This window comes from Gavialis gangeticus, unplaced genomic scaffold (assembly GCF_001723915.1).
Source record: "Gavialis gangeticus isolate Ggan-Ray unplaced genomic scaffold, GavGan_comp1, whole genome shotgun sequence".
Taxonomy (NCBI): Eukaryota; Metazoa; Chordata; order Crocodylia; family Gavialidae; genus Gavialis; species Gavialis gangeticus.
In genome coordinates, this window is record NW_017729004.1 from 65,016,542 (window position 1) to 65,021,522 (window position 4,981).

The 4,981-nt window shown below is 42.1% G+C and overlaps 1 protein-coding gene across 2 annotated transcripts in view; it reads right to left on the bottom strand.

Annotated features, from left to right (window-relative positions):
* THSD7A (thrombospondin type 1 domain containing 7A) overlaps window positions 1-4,981 on the bottom strand; it is a 686,730-nt gene that overhangs the window by 487,143 nt on the left and 194,606 nt on the right. The window contains exons 1-3 of one of the 2 annotated variants that reach the window (XM_019508491.1): window positions 1,129-1,239; window positions 722-825; window positions 106-409 (exon numbers count right to left, since the gene is read on the bottom strand). The gene's annotated coding sequence lies outside the window, so the exon portion shown is untranslated. Of the gene's footprint in view, window positions 1-105; window positions 410-721; window positions 826-1,128; window positions 1,240-4,981 lie in introns of those variants that run through there. The other variant, XM_019508490.1, reaches the window with a different exon arrangement.

Consider the following 4,981-nt stretch of genomic DNA (forward strand, 5'->3'; position numbering starts at 1 on the left):
GAAACAGCAAAAGCCCCTGCACCACCGAATAAAACTGTGCTTCCTTGTCTCAACCCCATGCCTTCAGAGCAGGCTGTTTCAGTGTCAAAATCTGCCGCACAATGGGTAACCCTTGTTCGAGTAATTTTCCCCTCTTCAGAATTTCTTCACAGGGAGGAGTAGAATGGAAACCTCTTCCCAGCTATTGTGCATCGCAGTTGAAAAGGAAAAACTGTTTAACACCAGGGAACAATAGAGCCCTTGCTTGCTGCTGCTATTGCTGCTGCTAGTCTGGTTTTTGCTGCCACTCTCTTCCATTCAGTGGTTAGTAGCGGTTTTCCATCAGCTGAGAGACAGCTGTCCACAGGGGGCTCCAGCTGACTGAGCAGGTTATCTTGGTCTGTGTGGCAGCAGCACTCATTTACACCAGCTGGAGACAGTGAGAGAGAAATGAAGAGAAACACAAATAAGCAAATGCTGTAATCTCACTGCACAGAACTACTACATCAGCCTGGAATACCATAAAAACACATCCTAATAAAATAAAAAACAAAACAAAAAAAAAACTCAGGAAAGCTTAGGAAGGACTCTTTAAATACATGATTTTCTATGCCTTTAAATCAGTCAACATGTATAGTTTATTTGACTGCATTGGTACAGATACATTTAAGAATACAGAACTTTAGACAAACATTATCCCATAACAGCAAATATACTCTTTCACTTAAAATATATTTACCACCTAAATTGTATAGAGCTGTAGCAGACAATCCAGGATGCAAGAAGGAAACACAGCTTTTATTTCTTTTTAATGGGGATCTTTATTTTGCAGTTCTTTCCCTAATACTGAAACAAGGATAAACTTGTTAACCTAGTTTTTCATAATCTACAAAAAATTGAAAGGCAAAAAAAAAGAACTGTTCTCAGATGGGCCAACCTCATACATAAAAATGTGATAAAACACAAAGAGGTGCCTGTGTCCAAAAGCTTGCAAAGAACAATTTTCCAACTATTCAGTTGATCTAATAAAAGATATCCCGTTTACCCAGATAACCTTGTCTGCCTATGTCTGTAGAGCAACCCCCCCCCATAAAAAACAAATGCATTCTAACAACACATCAGCCATAGAGTTTTAAATGATGAAATTACTGTTATTGAAAGGGGAAACCTTCAGGAAACCTCTCTTGGGATACCTGTCATTTTGCAGAACCTTCCCAGACTCAGCCTTTTCACATGCATTAGATTAAAATCAGCCTTGATCAAATAATTCCCAAGTCCTTGCCTATTTAAATATTCTGACATCAGAGCAAATTAGCAATGTTGAAGGTTGCAAATTCGTCTTTGTTTACTTTCCACTCTGTTACGCCTCTAAGAGGGAATTAAAGGCTCAGGGAGCTCTAGCACTGTGAGGCTGTGATTAAGAGAGATAAGCAAGTGTGGATTACTGTTCCTCAGCTGTTGAAAAACAGGCAACAATCAGAAGATTATAGGTTGATAAGGGATACATAGAAAGCCATGATCCTAACAAATTTATAGCATCCTGATGCAGAATGTGCATCAGCTAAGGTGTAGTGAAAATGGGTATTCTTCATTTCTGCTACTCAGATTGTGCTGTAGTCTGTTTGCAAACCATGTAATTGTTCCTTTTAGTTCCTTTAGCTCCTTTAAACCAGAAAGAGCAAAACAAAACCTTGAAGTCATAGCACAGCCTATTTCATACCAGAATTTTCAGCTAAGAACAAAGTGCTAATGTTCAAGGCATTTTATTGGTTATTAGGGTTAATAAACTGATGCAACATTTACAAGGAACAAATTTAGACATTTTAAGAACAGATTTACTGTTTGTTAAAATATCTTTTGTAGTCAATCTAAGGCAGTCGTTTTTTTAATTATGCAAGTAGATAAAAGAGTTTGCATAATTCTTTCAAAGATAAAGAGTAAAAATGCTAGCTAATAGACAAATCTATCACAAGGGAAAAATCAGCCTTTCAGAGTTACCAAGACTAAAGGGACAAAAGCACTAAACACTGAATATTTTACTGTGGGTACATCAGTACCTTACCTAGACTCCTGGCAGCCCAGGAAAACTTTTAGTATCACACCCCGCTTCAACCCCTCCTCCTGCTTCACTAGAGATACTGATAATAATAATAATCAGACAATGGGGGGGGGAAATTGCCATTTTTGGGCCCCCTTTCTGTCCGGTTTGCCCATGCATGTGTCCAGCCCTGGAGTGCATATGAATCTAGTAAGAATAGCACTGTATACATTTCCTATATTACCTTAGGGAGACAGACTGGCCAGGTAGTTAGTAAAGGGGAACAAACAGGGTCTGGGATAGTTTCTAATATAAACAAACACGTATATTAGGAGAGAGTACATCCCCCCACACAAACAGACATCTCTCTATTTTTATGTATATATAGCTCTACAGCAAAGCACTCCTGACAATTCAATACAAGCAGCAAATTACTAACCATCAACACCATCAATATGTACACTTATATTTAATTTCTGAATAGGGATGAAACCTTTTTCAAATGCTAAACATACACAAGTACACATATTTATATTAATATAAATGTGCAGACAAAAATATGGAAATAAATGAATTTTCAAGAATTCCATCTTTGATTTTTAGTGACAGACTACGAATGAAGTTACTCAGAAATACTTACTGGAGACTACATGTTCACTTGGTTATTGGGGTTTTCATTGTATTAGTTTAGTAGGGGGATATTTAAATAAGGAAAGAATGTTTAGGTTTAAGAATGTGGTATAGTCATTTTACATACACTTCTGATCAGACTCCTGAAAAGAAAAAATGTAGATCTCAGTCAAACCTGTTTGGTAATAATGGTTCATACAAATATCAGGGCTCAGTTCAAGGGTGAAAGGATTTGACAGATTCTATCCAAGGGAGGCCACAAGGTCTCTCTGGACAGTTGAAGACAAAAGGGTACAGATGAGGGTAGCTTTGTAACCATGACACAAACCTCACAGAATCAAATCAATCAATTAATGGAATTCCAGTTTTGTGATAGACAAATTTTTAAATATTATATGATATACCAGGGAAGTTCAACTTCCAACGGACCAGGGGTCACACCCTACACAGACAGCAATAGTGTGAGCTACACACACAGGTATCAGTTCCTTCCCCTCCTTTACCACATACATGTGCAGTCCTTGCTCCTCTCAACTCAGCACACATGGGCCCCCCCCAGTACTGGGCTGCTCTGTGCCACACAGACATTACACTTAAATCGGTTTAAGTGATCCAAAACTGGTTTAAACCTGTAACAAAACAGATGTTCAGTGCACATAAACTGGTTTTAAAATGGCTAAAACTGGTTTAAGATGAATCCGGTTGAATATAGACTTAACTGGCTGAATCAGACTTAACTGATTTGGGTCAAGCCAGTTTATGCAATGTCTGTCTCAAACCCCTTGCTGGTTTAAGCTAAATCAGAGTTCCCCAGCATCCTGGCATGCTCTCTGCGCTGGGCGGGGATCTCTATTCCACAACAGGGCTGGCCCCTCCCCTCTGCTCCCTGGATGCAGCTCTGGCAGAGACTTGCAGTCACAGCAGCATCTGGCTGGCTTGCTTCAGCTCTCCCCCTTCCTCCCCTCACCACTCCCTGCTAAGCAGGAATCCCCTCATCTCCTCTGCCTTACACAGATACCTCAGCATTAGCTGGCAGACCACATGCAGGCTATGGTCTGTGCTGCAGCAGACAGCAATGTCGGCATAGACCTTTTTGAAATAATCAGCAGCACAGCTAACAATGTCCCGCCATTCCTTCTTTGTTTAAGAGCTTGAACTCATGAGAGAGGCTGTTTGTTTTCTGACGGGTTGATAAATGCTGATAGCAGAACTGATAAATGCTCTGTTATCAAGGAGGGGGGAACCCTCCCAATCCTGCCAGGAACTGGCCATGCCCCCTCAGCTCAGCCCTGTGGAAGGAAAGGAAGCGCTGCTCTAGAACCCCCCAGCTTCTAGCCTGAGCCATTGCAGGCATGTGCCTGTTTGTCTGGGATGTCTGTACAGTTACAAACTGATTTAGCTTAGCCAAGTTAGACTAACGCTCAAAAACTGAATCAATTCAGGCTCAGGCTTTTTGAACATCTGTTCCTAGCCAAACTGGTTTAAATCTGTAACAGAACTGATGTTCAGTGCACAAAAACCAGTTTGAAAATGGCTGAAACCAGTTTGAGATAAACCTGGTTGAATGTAGTATCAGGCTTAACTAATTTGGGTCAAACTGGTTTATGCAATGTCTATCCCAGAACCCTTTGCTGGTTTAAGCTAAGCCAGACTCCCCCAGCATGCTCTCTGGGCTGGGTGAGGCTCCCTGCTCCACAGCAGAGCTGGCCACTCTCTTCTGTTCCCTGGCTGCAGCTCCAACAGAGACTGCAAGTACAGCAGGGTCTGCCTTGCTTCCCCCACGCCCATGTCCGACCCTCCCACTGCTTGCTGCTCAAGTAGGAATTCCTCCCCCAACATACACACACAAACATTCCTATCTCACACAGCACAGCCCCCACCCCCACAGACCCTATGCATGTGGTATACTAGCTAATGCCTAGAGGTGTCTCTGTATGTGTGTCTCCAATTTCACTGTGACAGGCAAATACAACAGTGACTGCTTAGGGCTTTTTGGAGCTAGTCAACAGGCCCCCTGGTAAGCTATTTAAGAAGAGTCTGAATTAGAGAGAAGCTGTTGTTTTGCTGATGGGATGATAAACACTTATTAGCCACCTGCTGGCTTGCTCACCTGTCAGTTTGCTGCAGACAGTATAAAGAAGCAGGGAGGGAGATTAAAAAGCTCCATATCGTCAACAGATGCATGCACTGCACACTGCCTCCCTTGCCTCAGAGTGCTAGCAGGGGTCTGGAAACACTCCTGCCCCTTGAGCAGTGAGCAGGGAAAAGCCTGGGATGGTGCAGGCAGACGTTCTTAATCAAAATGTCCTGCTGGGGCCTGGCCACAACCCCTCA